This window comes from Thamnophis sirtalis, unplaced genomic scaffold (genome assembly GCF_051295495.1).
Source record: "Thamnophis sirtalis isolate CommonGarterSnake01/CBP01778 unplaced genomic scaffold, rThaSir2_p1.2 scaffold_2, whole genome shotgun sequence".
NCBI classification, from domain to species: Eukaryota; Metazoa; Chordata; class Lepidosauria; order Squamata; family Natricidae; genus Thamnophis; species Thamnophis sirtalis.
The window spans coordinates 169,324,043-169,339,882 of record NW_028261382.1 but is presented as its reverse complement, the minus strand read 5'-3'; the positions used below and the strand labels follow the sequence as shown (position 1 = coordinate 169,339,882).

Sequence of the window (15,840 nt, the reverse complement as noted above, 5' to 3'; positions counted from 1 at the left end):
ATCTTTTTCCTAATTAACCCTGCTTTCAAAATACAGTTCATACTAACTGAAAACGGCACCCAAACTGAGTTTAGATGACATGTATATCCTTTAAAAAGCCTCATATCATGATGGAAAAGTTATAATGGTTCTACCACAAAACCGTGTTCGACTAAAGCGCGCTCGACGAAACCGCGTAGCTGACATCACAGCGCGACGACAGCGCAGAGAAAAAAGCACGCTGTAAACGCCAAAGCTAAAATTAACCCCTAAACCTAAACCTAACCCCCCTAAACCTAACCCTAAACCTAACCCTTAACCTAACACTAAACCTAATCCTAACCCTTAACCTAACCCTTAACCTAACCCTAAACCTAACCCTAAACCTAACCCTTACCTTAACTTGAATCGGCTTGTTTTCAAAGCGCTATTTAAAGCACCCTTTTTTCTCCGCGGTCGCTGTTGTCACCCTGCTGATGACGTCAGCGACGCGGTTTAATCGGGCGCGCTTTAGTGGAGCGCAGTTTTGTCGTGCCACGAGTTATAATGGAATGAGGGGGGGGGGAATGGTGGTGCATGCACAGGATTAGCTATTCACCTAGAATGCCTTAGCATCTAATTTGAAGTGAATTAACCCATTTTCCTTTTTTTAAAAACAACCTCATTTTTTTTGTTTTGTATGATACCGTATTAGACTGTACATTTAAAAATAGCTTCCTTCTGGATATTGTTATTTTGAAAGGTGATTTGGGAAGATTTGAAAGTAAAGGGTGTGGATCATAATGAGAAGAGCCTTCAGGATGCAAAAGTCTTGTAGAAGAAATGCTTTTGAGGGCCGCACAGCCCTCAAGATCTGGCTATCCCGTCAGGCCTGGGGATAAGATCCTAATCTCGCCCCGCCCGAATGTCGAATGAATGTTGTGTTTTATTGGTTATTTTCCTTTATTCACATTTTTTTGTGTCCTGTCTTACACTCCCCTCCTATGAAATGTAAGCCGCCCTGAGTCCCCTTAGGGAAAAGGGCGGCCTATAAATGTCAATAAAATGAAAAAAAATGAAAATGAAATGAAATGCTTTGAAATCTCTATTAGTATTGAAAACCACAGCACCGTTGATGAGCCTGTTTTAAATTTTTATTTTGTACAGTTGCACGTTTCTAATAATGTGGATGTTTGGGAAAATTTGTACCACTTTGAATTATCTATTAGGATGTTCTTCAGGTTACAGTAATCTGATTTGGTATGATGAATATAGCTTTCTATTGAAAATATGGTCTTTTCAATTCTCCTTTCCACCCATCAAAGCTGGTAATCTGAATTTAAATAACCTTCCTTGTGGTTGTAATAAAATTCATGCAAAGATACCCAGTGCTGAGTTCTCCTTTTCTAGCTTGGCTTTGGATTCTGCAGTAGCTGGATTTACCAAATTACTGCTGTAGAATGTGAATGTACTTAATTCTAGCAAAAGAAAAAGGTTTATATTTTCATATTTTTACTTAACACTAAAGTAAGATAAACTGTGAAGAAAAGAAAATAATCGAGAAGATGTATTTGCACTTCACTTTTATTTCATTAGAATACCATAGCTAGTTTGAAAATAGCTAATGTCACACACAAAAAAATTCCAGTGGTATTGTGTAAGTATAATTTATTATGAATTGAGCCACAATTCTACTATTAATAGTATTAATACCGTGTTACTAACATTTGAATGTGTGTACATGTGTAATTAAATAGTAATTATTATAAATTGAAAGATGATGACATCAACTGGGTATGGAGTCCCAGTGCTTGTCAGCACACTTGGGTGTCATACCAAAAAAATTCTTGGATGGCACTTGCAAAATCTGTGCATTGACAAAATTTCCATCTGTCAATTACAAAAGGCCGCACTGCTTGGATCTGGACATATACTATGCCAATACATTACGCCATCCTAAGTTCTTGGGAAGAACTTGATGTGAATGAAGGCCAACACCAGCTAAGGAACTGGCAGCTGTGCCTTCATGTTGTTGCATATGTAAAAACAATAAAAGAAACTGTTAAAATATAAACAAAAGCAGCTGTTGTTATAAATAATTATTATTTAGAAACTATTTGGTATGGTTATTGATTCTTGGTTTGTTCTCCTGATGTATTGGAAAACACTGTTTTTATTTTAACTGAGCAAGCCTTGAGCCTTTCCTCAGTTGTAAGGAATAGATGTTTTAATGTTCAGTAGTTAAAACAATAAACCAAGTTCATAATAAGAGAATCCTGGGAACTGTTTTCTTGTAGTAGTAGTTGTAGTTGTAGTTAAGTTTATTTATAGGCCGCCCTTTTCCCTGAGGGGACTCAGGGCGGCTTACAACTTATATAGGAAGGGGAAACATACAAAGACATATAGGACAATACATAATTAAAAGAGTAAAGCAACATTCATTCAACATTCGGGCAGGGATGGAATATAATCTTTAACCCCAGGCCTGACGGGATAGCCAGGTCTTGAGGGCTGTGCGGAAGGTCTGGAGGGTGGTGAGGGTACGAATCTCCACGGGGAGATCGTTCCAAAGGGTCGGAGCTGCAACTGAAAAGGCTCTCCTCCGCGTAGTTGCCAGTCGACACTGACTGGCAGATGGAACTCGGAGGAGGCCCAATCTATGCGATCTAATAGGTCGTGAGGAGGTAATTGGCAGGAGGCGGTCTCTCAAGTACCTAGATCCACTACCATGAAGGGCTTTGTAGGTGGTAAGTAGCACCTTGTAGATTTCATAAGTTGTTTAGATTAAACCGATAGTTTTAAATCGTGGTTTTCTCTACGGTTTCCTCACTTTGGACATAGTGGGGAATGATGTCTTATTTAAATTGGGAGCAAAGGAGTTTTGTTTACACCACAAAACTAAGAGAAGGATAAAAAAATGATAGCATGTAAACGATCCTGTGAGTTGATTCATGTGATGAGAACTCATGGCCTCTTGTTAAATCTGATCTGGATCTTTGTTTTTGAAAATGCAAGATCAACCCTCATAAACAAGTAGCATTTTCTTCTTAAATGAATTTGAAAATCCGAGAAAACATGACATCTACGTGGATTTTAAAAAAGGGAAGGTTGAGTAGCTCTTCTTTTAGGGAACTATTTCTAAGTATTTCCTCCCCTCCTCCTTTTCTTTTTTTCCCCTTCTAACTTTGCCTCCAAAGAGGCTAAGGACAAAGATACATTTTGCTGACCCAACTATAGCTGAACAAATTTGTATAGGAGAAGGCAATTCTGCAAATGAATTGTGTCTCCAAAGCAAAATTGCAGTGATTGATATAAACAGTAATTAAAGGAAAGAAGAAGCTGAACATTTAAAGGCCTTCCTGAAAGGAAATCAGCTTGTATTCTCCTTTGATTATCTATTGACCCACATTTCAGAGAGGCTTTTTCTTTTTCTTATGGAGGTACGGAAGAAAGTCAACGGGGCATATGGATGCAGCTGACCCTGCTGGCATTGGATAGCTGGAGATTTAAAAAATTGGCAAAGTTCTTCATTAGAAGCTTTTGAGTCAAGGGATGATGCATTTATAGATTGCAAACTGGTGAAATAAAAAAAATAAATAGTAGGTATGAATAGGAAATTTTCTCAATGGAGGGAAGTAAGAAGCAGAGACCATAAAGAATCTGTGTTAGGGTCGTTCTTTTTAATTTGTTCATATGTGTTCTTGATCTCAGGGGAAATGTCATTTTTTTAATCCTGAGTGACTAGTCAACCAAATGTGAGGCTGTTTAAATTGAGGCAGAAAAATACTGAATTTTAAACAGAGATACTACATATATAAAAACAATGGAATTATCTGAGCTGTCTGTAATGGTGGAAAATATTATTTTTGTGGGGCTATGGCGGATAATTCAGTAAAGATGAAGAGCCGAGGTGGAGCAGTGGTTAGAGTGCAGTACTGCAGGCTACTTCACCTGGCTGCTAGCTGCAGTTCGGCAGTTCAAAACTCACTGGGTCAAGGTTGACTCAGCCTTCCATCCTTCCGAGGTGGGTAAAATGAGGACCCAGATTGTTGGGGTCGATATGCTGACTCTGTAAACGGCTTAGAGAGGGCTGTAAAAGCGCTATGAAGTGATATATAAGTCTAAGTGCTATTGCTACTTTGAATGCCAGGGCTCATTTGGAGAGAAATTGGCTGCTAATGCAAACGCTATTGTAAGTTCATATTTGGAATTCTGTAAACCAGCCGCTCACCATTTTTGAGAAACATTATAAGAAGACCAGAAAACGCAAAAAAGGAAAAACAAGAATAATCAGATTTCCTAATAAAAGGAAGTTTTACTTAACAACTTTTTGTTCAATAACCATTTGAAGTTACTGAACACTGAACAAATAGTGCTTATCAGTTCCTAAAGTTATGGCCACAACATCACCCATGCAGTCACGTAATCAAAATTCAGGCCTTTGGCAGCCTGCTAGAACTTACGAGGCATTTCAACTCCTCCCTGCCTATCTCCTCCCCGTCTCTGCCTTGTTGACCATCCTGCAGAGTGGCAATTCTCAGTGGTGGGACTGAGTAGTGGAGGCTGAAGTAGAAGCCTGAGGGATTTCAGTATCACATGTATACTGTGCATAACCGGGGCATATAACATTGAATAATAAACACAGCCCTCACTTTTATAGACAATACCCCCCACAATACAAACCCAATATACCACCTTGACCCACCATACACCCTCTTTCACCCCCCTCCAACTTTCATTCTTCCTTCCAACATACCCCTCTACTTCCTACTTCCCCTCCCCCTCTATCACTCCTCTCTCTCAATACATTCCCTCCCTTCCTTCTCCTCCTGCCTCCAATCCTCTCTCCCACCCTCTCCACCCCTCCTTCTTCTTTCGCTCTACTCCTCCCTTCGGTGTACCTCTATTGTCTACCAATATGTTCAGCTTGTCCTATTTTTACACTAACATTAAAAAACCACAGTATACAAGTGCAATCATGTGCTTTAAGATCTAACACATTATATTTCCCCCCTCCCCCCCTCCCCCTAGAACACCACCTCCCTTCCCTCCCCCCGACTTCCCAGAGCCCGTACACGGTATAACTTTTTAGCAAACACAGTCTAAAATGTCTTAAAACAAAGCAGAAAAAAAAAGGGTCGATAAGATCTCTACATTGAACTCAGTTTCTTACTGTTACCCAAACTTTAAACAGTTTAAGTTATTGCTAATCTGAAGCATAGGCTATCTGGAGTTTCTTAGTCCCATATTTGCTTTGTGTATAATCAATCCATTAAAGCCGAGACAAGCTTAACTAGAATGTACTTTAATAGCAAGAAACCAAAACCTCGGTGGCGGAAAGCCAAGCATAACAAACAGATAAGGACCTTGGCAGCAACCCAGACAAACCTTGGCAGCAATCCAGCCTGCCAAGTTAGTTACAAAAGTTATCTTTAGTCAATGCGTTGACTTCTGCAAGAGGGGCGTATGCAAAAGCAGTCGTTCTCCTGCCACCCGCTGTAGAGGGCACTTTTTAGAGGCTTTTTTACACAGTTAAGCACTAAGCAGAGTCATCCACTGTGACTCTGGCAGCAACTAGCTCAGCCTTTTACCTTTTATATTTTTTTTTCTTTTCATGGTGACAGTGGTGAGGCCCTGCCTGCACGTCCCTGTCAAAATGCAGGGTTCAGATTAGACTTGGCCTGATCGAGAATACTGTTCTTATATTCTTATGTTGCCATACTATAGTATTGTTAACTGAGACTCACTACAGTGAGTCCTCGACTTATGACTGTTTAATGACGCGTTAAGGTTACAGTGGCCTCAGAACAAGGGAATCACTCTATGCTCAAAATTACAACCGTTTTGGCACACCATTGATTGCAGTTCAGGGAACTTGGCAATTGATTGGCATTTAGGATGGCTGCGGCCCCTTGCAGCCATGCGATTGCGATTTGTGACCTTCCCAGCTGGCTTCCAGCAAGCAAAGACAATTAAGGAAGCCGGTTTCACTTAATGACCACCTGATTCATTTAATGACTTTGGTAAAAATGGTCATAAAATCAGGTGGTTGAAAGATGATTCACTTAGTGATCAAAATTCTAGTCCCAATTGTGGTTGTAAGTTGAGGACTACTTGTATCGAAATCCAATTTTGCTGGGTCATTTGCAAACTGGAGCAATTAAAAAATAACACATGGATTTTTTTAAAAAAAATGGTATAATTCAACAATATTTCTGTTCCGTCCAGCATAATAAATTCCAAAAAAGAGCGTAACAGCATTTGAATTCTCCAGAACTTTCTTCATAGGACGGGATATAAAAAGCAGAGGATCCAATATAACAAAAAATTTTTAAAGCTGGATACTTCCTAATCTGTTTTCTTTTATCATTGTTACTGCTTTGTTTTCTTTCCCTTCATTTTTTTTTCTATCAAGAGAAACCAACTAATCTGGAGCCAGATAGTAAAAGTGATAAGTTTTACTGTGATAAGTCACAGTTTTTGTAGCTAGGTTTGGCTATATAATTATAGTGTTCAAGGCAATTTTTACTGCACTATATTGCCCTTAATTTGAATAGATGAAGGCTTTCTCTTTCCTTACAAAATTACTACAATTGCTCACCTTTTACAGCTACCTCGAAAAATCCAGTATCAATCATTAATAAATTAGGTGTTTTGAAACTGATTAACAATCTGCAGTATGAAATACTCAATAGGGAAATTATGCAACTTTGCGTATGTAATATTTTCTGAATAAAATCTTAAAACTCATAAAAGTGATATTTCCTTTGATTGATAATTATGTGAAAATTATGTCCGTGCAGGGAAAAAAAAAACAGATTGACTAGATGAGTCAAATTATAGTTGCAGATTGAGGAAAATGAATTCATGCCATAACATAACAAGGTAGTGAAAAGGTTAAAAAAGGTGTGATTTTACAGTGTTTGCTTATTATTTTTGGCATGCTAAAGAAAGTGGCAGTACAACAACATTACCAGATTACTATCTGGAGATTGAAACCTAGGTTCATATTAAGGTGGAATTATTCATATGGCTTTCCAGAAGGTATTTAATGTAACAAAAAGATGACAATAACCTTTATATCTTTAGATTTGGCTATGGAGATATTGTAACAAATTTGATTTACCTAGCTGTCAAGTCATCCTTTTTATTAATTGTCAATCACAACAATTGTTTGTCCTGATTTCTCTTTGTTTATCTCTGCGTTAATACTCTATTTGATCAGTAGCAGAGCCTAAATTGATAATCAAGTAAGGATAACAGGCAAACTGTAACTATTACTGTAACGCGCTCTACATGGGGCTGCCCTTGAAGAGTGTTCGAAGACTTCAGCTAGTCCAGAATGCAGCCGCGCGAGCGATCGTGGGTGCACCCAGGTACACCCACGTTACACCTATCCTCCACGAGCTGCACTGGCTACCCATTAGTCTCGGGACTCGCTTCAAGGTGCTAGTCGTTACTTATAAAGCCCTACATGGCATCGGACCTGGGTACCTGAGAGACCGCCTCCTGCCAATTACCTCCCATAGACCGATCAGATCGCACAGACTAGGCCTCCTCCGGATCCCATCTGCCAGCCAATGTCGGCTGGCGACTCCCCAGGGGAGAGCCTTCTCTGTTGCAGCTCCAGCTCTCTGGAACGAGCTCCCCGTGGAGATCCGGACCCTTACTACTCTCCCGGCCTTCCGCAAAGCCACGAAGATCTGGCTGTTCAGGCAGGCTGGGGGGCTGTTGAAATAGCCAGCCCCTCGGGAACTATGAATGTTGTGTATTTTAAATTGTTGTTTGTCTATTTGTCTATTTACCCCCTTCCTTTGTTATTGTTATTAAGACCAATAAAACTAAACTAAACTAAACAAACAGTATTAATTCCACAATATTTTGTTTCTTACAGAGCTAATAAAAACCTCAAAAATATCCACTTACTGATGATTTTGGTTCCCAAACCAGCTTGCTAAAGCAATCTAAAACAGACGGGTCAGGGATTTCCCCACTAATCACTTGAAGTTGATATTTCCCCTCTAAATATTTCCTGTTTATTTTTAATTGTAGCATCCTGGAGCACAATGAAAGAGTTTTAATGCACAGACTTCAGAAAAAATTGCTGCAGCAAGTAGTACAGGGGACACAAAAGGAAGATATTACTGGGGCTCTTAGGAACACTCCTGGCATTTGAAGTAAGTAACGGGAATGTATTTTTATGTAAGGAAAATAATTGTATATAATTTGTATTGGGCGACCAGACTTGCATTGCTATTTCTGTGCAGTGCACAGAGAGAGAGATTGCTAAAGGGTGAAAGCAGACGCAACAATGATATATCCATGTATGCTTAACAACATCTCTGAAAGAGGGACATGTATCAGAAGATTTGTTTGTAACATCAAAAGTGATGCATAAGCCTTGAGGCTATCTGCTTCTTTGCTCATAGCTTATTCCTACTCCTGATAGTTTTCTTTCCCTGGCATGTTTCTTTCCTTTGGCATGGGAGATCAAGATTTACCAGAAGACCACTCCCTAGAGATTGGGTTGATAGATGTCGGGAGAAGGACCTGTAATTTTTTGCTGCAAAAATCAAGTCCTATTCTTGATCTGTGAAATTGGATTTAATTTAAAGTCCTGAAATAGGCTGCCATTGGAACTTCATGTATTCCCACCCAGATTGTATCAGAAAAGAACAATCAATTTTTGTATAATTACTTAAGAGATTGAGACTTTTCAAATACGGTGGAACTACAACTCCTCAGCATCCTTTGCCACTGAATATTCTGGCTAAGACTGCCCGAAGACGCAAGTTGAACCACATCTAGAGACTAACTGGTTTTCAATCGTGACAGTAATTTACAATAATTATATAAAAGATCTTACTGCAGATTGGGTTGGAACTGAGTCATAGTAGAGAAGCAGAGTTGTAATAGTAAATAATTGTGCACAAGACTTAATTAGATCCCTAGCACTGTATTATCCCCTCCTCTGCATTTCCCTAAAAAAAACCTTGGTGACTCCATACCTTTTGAAAAAGCACAGACTTTACACTTTCATCAGATTTCCTCAAAGAAATTAAGCAGTGGATTTAGATGTTAAGACTTCTGTCAAATAGTTAAGGTATAGCGTAATTATGATTGTGTATCAACTTAGCTCTAAACGGCTGTTGATTTTATTATATGGAGGTTTCCTCTCCTTTTGCACACATGTTTCAACATTAAAGATTTGCAGGACATGCCATTCTGAAGATCCTCTGATATGTGGACCAGTTTCTCCTACTTTCATCCAGGTTTCACACCAGACAATATACTTCCACAACTGCATTTGGCCTCTGTTCTCTGAGCATTTAGGAAAATTGAGAAAGCTTTAGATCTTGTTAGCCACCATTTCAGTAGAAAGATAAATTATAAATTTTAAAAATAATTTCCCCCTTTAACCTTGGGTATAATGGGAATGGATTGGGGTCATCAGGACTGATTAAGTGTATTTCTTCAGTTGGAGGTTTACTTAAGTCTGCTTTTGCATATACTCCTAATTTTAGTGCTGATAAAGTTTTGATATATCAGGACAGGACTATGTGATCCGGTGCTTGAAGAATTTTGCGTTACAGTTCCTAGTATTTTGAATTAGTGGTCAGGAGTTTGGGTAGGTATGGTGTTTAGTGATTGAAAGCAAATCTCAAATATGTAATTATGTTCAAATTTTCAGTGTTCTAGTAGAATAGAATCTCCCTCCCCAATTAAAAACTGTAACAAAACATGAACCAACTGGTTATAAGATAAACAAAGTCAATATGAATAGCAATGCATATATCAGGAAAAGGTCAGGGATTTCAAGGGAAGATAATGGATTTAAATTATATATTCTGATGCATTTATCACAATGTTAATTTTTTAAATTCAGGGTTCACATTCATAGTTTGGGTAATATTCATATTAGATATTTTAAATGACACTTCAGAAAGCAAAAATAAATTCTCTTCCTGCACTATGGCTCTGAATGATCGAATAGCATGTTTAGCAGTTTATGACTCAGATTACATTGTGCTATTTTTGTGTGTTAAAAAAAAACATCAATGTACTATGAATTGTAGTGAAGAGTTTCACCTTTTTCATTCCATTCATTCTCCAACCTTTTTAATGATCTCTGAAACTCTCACTTAGCAATGCTCTAGGAGGAAATGACTGTAGCACAATTTAATCTCAATAAGACGACAGTAAATTGAAAAAGAGAAAAACAGGCATTCCTTATTGGAAACTTGTTACTTTGTAAATGGATAGAAAAATACCACTGCAAATAATTTCATCCTAATTAGCATTTTTTAAACATTTTTTTCATTTAGAAAAGCAAGTAGTCATAGAAAACAGTAGGTTTTTAAATTTTAACTCAACATAGAATTTATCCCCCCCCCCCAATTCTTAGCAAAATCTCTTCTATTGTAGCATTTTTCTTCGAAAGAAAATTATATACCTTGCCACAGATGCATAATGGCCATTTTATGTCATTGACTAAAATCCCTGTGCATGGAGATATGGGTGTCTACGAAAGAACAGTCTGTGACAGTTGCTTTTCTCATTCATGTATGAACTAAAATTTCCAAACTCTTCAACTAATGATTTTCAGATGTGCTACAACTTTATCTCCAGGTTCTGATCATAGAATGATTGTCTGAATGGAATTGAATTCATTAAAGCAGTTCTTACTCTTGGACAATCCAAACCACAAAATAAAATGTGGGGTATTGTTATTCCCGCTTGTGAGAAATAAAGCTATTCCCACTCTTCAGTTTTTTAAGCAGAGCATGAAGCCATAGATAATGTGCAATATGTACTTCTAAGAAGTAACTTGTTGTTTTTTTTTAAACCATTTATTTTCACTTGGCAATAATGATTTGTCTTCAGAAATCTAAGTTTTTTTTAATAAGGTAGGACCAAGATGAGAAATTACTATTTTGGGTCTTATTTAAAAAAATAGTTTTAGACCATTAAACATTGATTTTAAAAAGTATAAATCCACAAGAGTTGAAGCTGCCTAAGAGAATGCATTCTATCTGCAAAACAGGCATTTTATATATTTTATGCATTATTACTCTGTTTGCTGGTGAGTGGAAAGCTAAAAGCATATGGCAATCTCCCATAGAGGTATCCTGTTATAGTGATGATAGTTAAGGGGAATGGAGAAGGTATATGATAGCTACTAGTTTGGGTTTGTTGAAGAGCCGAGGTGGCGCAGTGGTTAAATGCAGCACTGCAGGCTACTTCAGCTGACTGCAGTTCTGCAGTTCGGCTGTTCAAATCTCACCGGCTCAGGGTTGACTCAGCCTTCCATCCTTCCGAGGTGGGTAAAATGAGGACCCGGATTGTTGTTGTTGGGGGCAATATGCTGACTCTGTAAACCACTTAGAGAGGGCTGAAAGCCCTATGAAGCGGTATATAAGTCTAACTGCTATTGCTATTGCTATATGCTAATAGAAAAACCCTGTGTGGATGGGAACATATTTGATACTAGTCTACCAGTTGATGACATCAGTATTGCCCATTGAGAAATAACAGGAGTGTACTTCTGGTATACATATTTCTTAGAAGCCAGAACTACCCAGCTGAATAAATTTAGTACTCAGATTTACCAGATGTAAATTCTTTCCTATGGTGGGAGTAAGGAACCCTATTAAACCTATGGAGGAAAAAAAACACCACTCAATTTGCTTTTCTTCTATGCAATGATTACTTTAGACGTTTCCTGTGAAGGAGCTGACAGTGCAGGCATGATCTTTGCAATTAATGACTTATAGCTGTTTGTACGCCAAGAATCTCGAACTTTTCATTTAGGATCAAGCCCACTAGCCTTTTTTTAATTTATTTTTTTTATAAATTTTTATTTTAAACACATAAACACATCAACCAAAACAAACACATGACTTAAAACAACATAGGAACAAGTAGTTCCATCGTATATCATACAGCAGTTCCGTATCGGTTTCTTTTCACTTAGTGTTTTCCCTTCTATACATTTCTATCTTGCATTCATGGTCTCCTTATTCGTTATCCATTTTTATGTACAATTCTATATTTATTTATACTTAGCTATTTATAGCCAAATATTGTTTACCTATATTGTGCTCTATATTCTTACTGTCATTTATTCTCTTACATACAATTATAGGTATACATTCACATAGTTATTCTTTTTCTTTGCCATTTTTATACTATTGTTATTCCATTTAAAAGGTTATAAGGTACAGTTTGGAGCCATATTTTTGATACTATATTGTATTTTGTAATTGTAAACTTGGTATCTAAAGTGAAAACCAAAATGAGTTCATTTCTACAATTTGAACCGATAGATTTGCAAATCAGTATTAGATATGGTTGACGGCTTCCCTTTTTCATTCTCGTACATGGGTTTCTTCTAACTTTTTTCTTCTTTTGTGCTTCCTTCCACAACTTTGTCTATATTCAGAGGCTATGTTTGTGCATAACTATGTTCAGATTGGATTCTGTTGGTTTCTGTGTGCTATATTTGGTTTAATTTAATGATTGAGTTAATGATACTTGGCATAATTAAATATGTAAGTACTTGAGTGTCATACTGATCAACTGTCAAAAGATCATTCCGTGAGCTAAAATTACTCACGACTATTTTATTCTAATTCAATTTTATCCACTAAAATGACTACAAGAACTATTTACCATATTTTTTTAATATGATATTTTTAATACCATATATTTTGTGCTTTCATTGTTTTTCATAGCAAACAACAACTAACACATTAGCCATCATGTACAAGAATGACTTTCTGTAGCGCATAAATATACAAGAGAAAATATGTATTTCAGTTTCAGTAAAGAAATCGTTATCTTGACAAACGTTGAATCTCTTTTTTTTGGTACTGGAATATGTTGGAAATATTTGAGATAATGTTATGAACTCTATTCTACTTCTGCAATTTCTAACATATAAAAGTCACGGTGGATGGGAAGGGGGGCACTAATATCTGGCAAATTGATTTAAGTTTCTTCTGTATTGTGTTTTTGGGCAGAGGGGAAGGCCTAACAGTTTAACATAGTTTTGTGTCTCAGTTTCATGTTTTGTAAGGGCTGATGCAAGACTGCAGTATCTCTGCAGAGACACAGAAAGCTGGCTAAGGATGCAGGCAAGGAAAACAAATTCTTAGAAATCCGATGCACTTCTATTTGCTGTATAAACAGACGGGTTTCAGAGTCCTGTTTTTCATATTGGAAAGACTCTTTTCTGACCCATGAAGATAATTGAATGTTAGTTGATCACTACCTGGATTTTTTTTTTTTTAAAGCACATTTTTGTCCATAAAATGCTTTCTAGTTTTAAGTTTGTTTCCCTTACTTTTGTCTGTCTGTCTGTACCTAAATATCAATAAAATCTCATTTCCATTGAGGCTTTTCTCCCTCTCTCTCTCCCTCTCCCTCTCCCTCTCCCTCTCCCTCTCCCTCTCCCTCTCTCTCTCTCCCTCCCTCCCTCCCTCCCTCCCTCCCTCCCTCTCTCTCTCTCTCTAAATAAGGTAGTCTTCAAATGAAATCTATATATTGTGTCTGCTTTGTTGTATTGTATAGGACTATTTTTTTTAAGTAACGTTTTTTGTTTTGGCGACAGAAAATTCATTTTTTCTAACCTTTCTAAAATGCAAAAACACCAGAATGCTTTTGGGCTGGTGTACAGTAAAGAGAAAATCTGTGCTGACAAGAAATAACATAGAGAACAGCAAGAACTATTTTTAGACTGTCAATATACAGTATGTGTTTTTTAATGTCTTGCTTATGTGTGTGCATATGTGCTCTTGACAAAGAGATTCTTAGAGAATGTGTTGATTGCAATATTTCGGTATAATTCCCTAAAGTGGAATGTGAAAAAAATTATAATCTTTTAAAAATTAATAAGTGTATGAAGATTGATTTTAATTTTGTAAATAGTCACAGTGCCTATATCTATGATTCCCATATCATGTAATTTTTCTAAAACATTCAGTTTTGTTTTAAGAGAACATTGAATTTCTTTTCATTTAATATCACGAGTTTGTGTCTTGCTTCACAGTAAGCAGTTTGGTTCCCGAAGGATTTTATGAGGGAAATATAAATTAAGTATTATTTGCATTTACACAGGTCTATCTATATCTGTGCATACATAATTTTTTTGCAAGCTGTTTTCTTGTATGTGCATCTTCTATCTATATACTGATTTTCTGGGGTGAAAATGTGGAGATTTCCAAGCACATAGCATAGGGGTTTTCTTTACACTTGTTTGTGTGATCTTCAAAAGGGAGTTGTAGAAAAGATAGGATTGGGTTGTGTTATGTGGTTGGAATAATATGAATATAGCATTGTGGTAAATTGCTCTAGTGACATAATCTTCACATTCACAGCCATTTGGAAGCTTTTAAAATTCTGAGTGTAAAAATTAACTCCTAAATAGAGGAAATAGGGAGTCCTTAGACATTTCTTTAGTGGGGCATGGCACACCTTGTTTATCCTTAGTAGTATGCTGAGAATCTAGAAATGAGATTGCATTTAATATAAATGAGCTGTAGAAACCTGTTAATGGGAGACCAAGGTTAGTGTAGTGGTTAAAGTAAAAACCAGGAGACTGTGAATTCTAGTCCTACAAGATGAACTCTCAAATCACTAATAATATGTAAGAGTGCTTTATTTCCAAGGATGCAAGTGGAGTATATTATGGTGGTATTTAGCTTCTGCATTGCAAAATAGGTCATAGTAATTGCTGGTAGTGAGAAATAACTATCCAGTAAGACTTTTGTGGTCTACATGACCATAAAGGAATTAGCATAGAAGTATTTATTTTACTGTTGATAATACTTTATTATATTTCCTTGGCCACAGAAAATTTATGCATTTATGCATTTATGCAGATATGTAAATATTATTGGAACATGTCATCTAGATGAGCTGTAATTTTACTTAATATTCAGCCTACATGGAAATATAACTTGAAGTAAAATTTGTCTATTTGCTTATTTAGAGAAGCTGTAGTGTTTGATGCAAATGTCTAAATATCAAGTATTTATCAAGAATTTCTTCAAACTGTAGACATTGTTGGTTGTTTTTTTAAAAGTGCAATAATAGGAGAAGACACTGTATTTCTTACATTATAATATTATAGAATTAATTATCAGTTATTTTTTAAACAAATAAATCACTAATAGATGGATATTGTCTCTTAATAAAGTTCTGAATCATTTTTTCTGTCTGACAGGTACAAGACCAAGGTCTTGAAAAAGAAGATATTAATTACATTGAAGCTTTGTAATTCTATAATGATTATGATGGCTAGTTTTAGATAGCAGGCTAATATCTAAGCTGGATAGGAAATCACAAATGAATTCTAGAGCAATAAACTAGGGAATTAAAAAAAATTCTGGGGAATACTTTTCTGCTAGCCCTGAGAACTAACCTAGAATAAGGGTAGACATACCCAGTTGTACTGACCCCCCTCGTTCCACACCAACACACACTCCAAGCCAAAGATAAGTTACGGCATTTAATTAACAGACAGACAGGTCCTTGGCAGCAAACCGGCACAGACAAGCTTGGGCAGCAATAAACACAGATAAGGCTTGGCAGCAATCCAGCCTGCCAAGCTCATAACAAAGTTCTCCGACATTAATGCCTGCGTTGACTTCTGCAAGAAGGGTGTGTGAACAAGTAGTCTTTTTATAGTCTGGAGAGGAGCCTAATGACCACCAGCTGAGTGCAATTACCTCCTGTAACTGCGCAACTGTTCCTGACGCCTATTAGCTCTTCAGTGCCGTGCATCCAGGAACAACTCACTACTGGCGTCTGGCTCACTCTCCCTTGTCTCCTCTCCACTGGTCCAAGGCTCAGGTGCCTCCTCTCTGCGCCCTGCTCAGA

General features: G+C 37.1%; 1 protein-coding gene across 5 annotated transcripts in view; it reads left to right on the top strand.

Annotated features, from left to right (window-relative positions):
- The window catches only part of ATXN1 (ataxin 1), a 214,203-nt gene that overhangs the window by 63,274 nt on the left and 135,089 nt on the right, over nucleotides 1-15,840 (top strand). For 4 of the 5 annotated variants that reach the window (XM_087707423.1, XM_087707426.1, XM_087707422.1 and 1 more), the window contains one exon: nucleotides 8,011-8,135. The exons of the other annotated variant lie outside the window; for it this stretch is intronic. The gene's annotated coding sequence lies outside the window, so the exon portion shown is untranslated. The remainder of the gene's footprint in view (nucleotides 1-8,010; nucleotides 8,136-15,840) is intronic. 5 annotated transcript variants of the gene reach the window in all.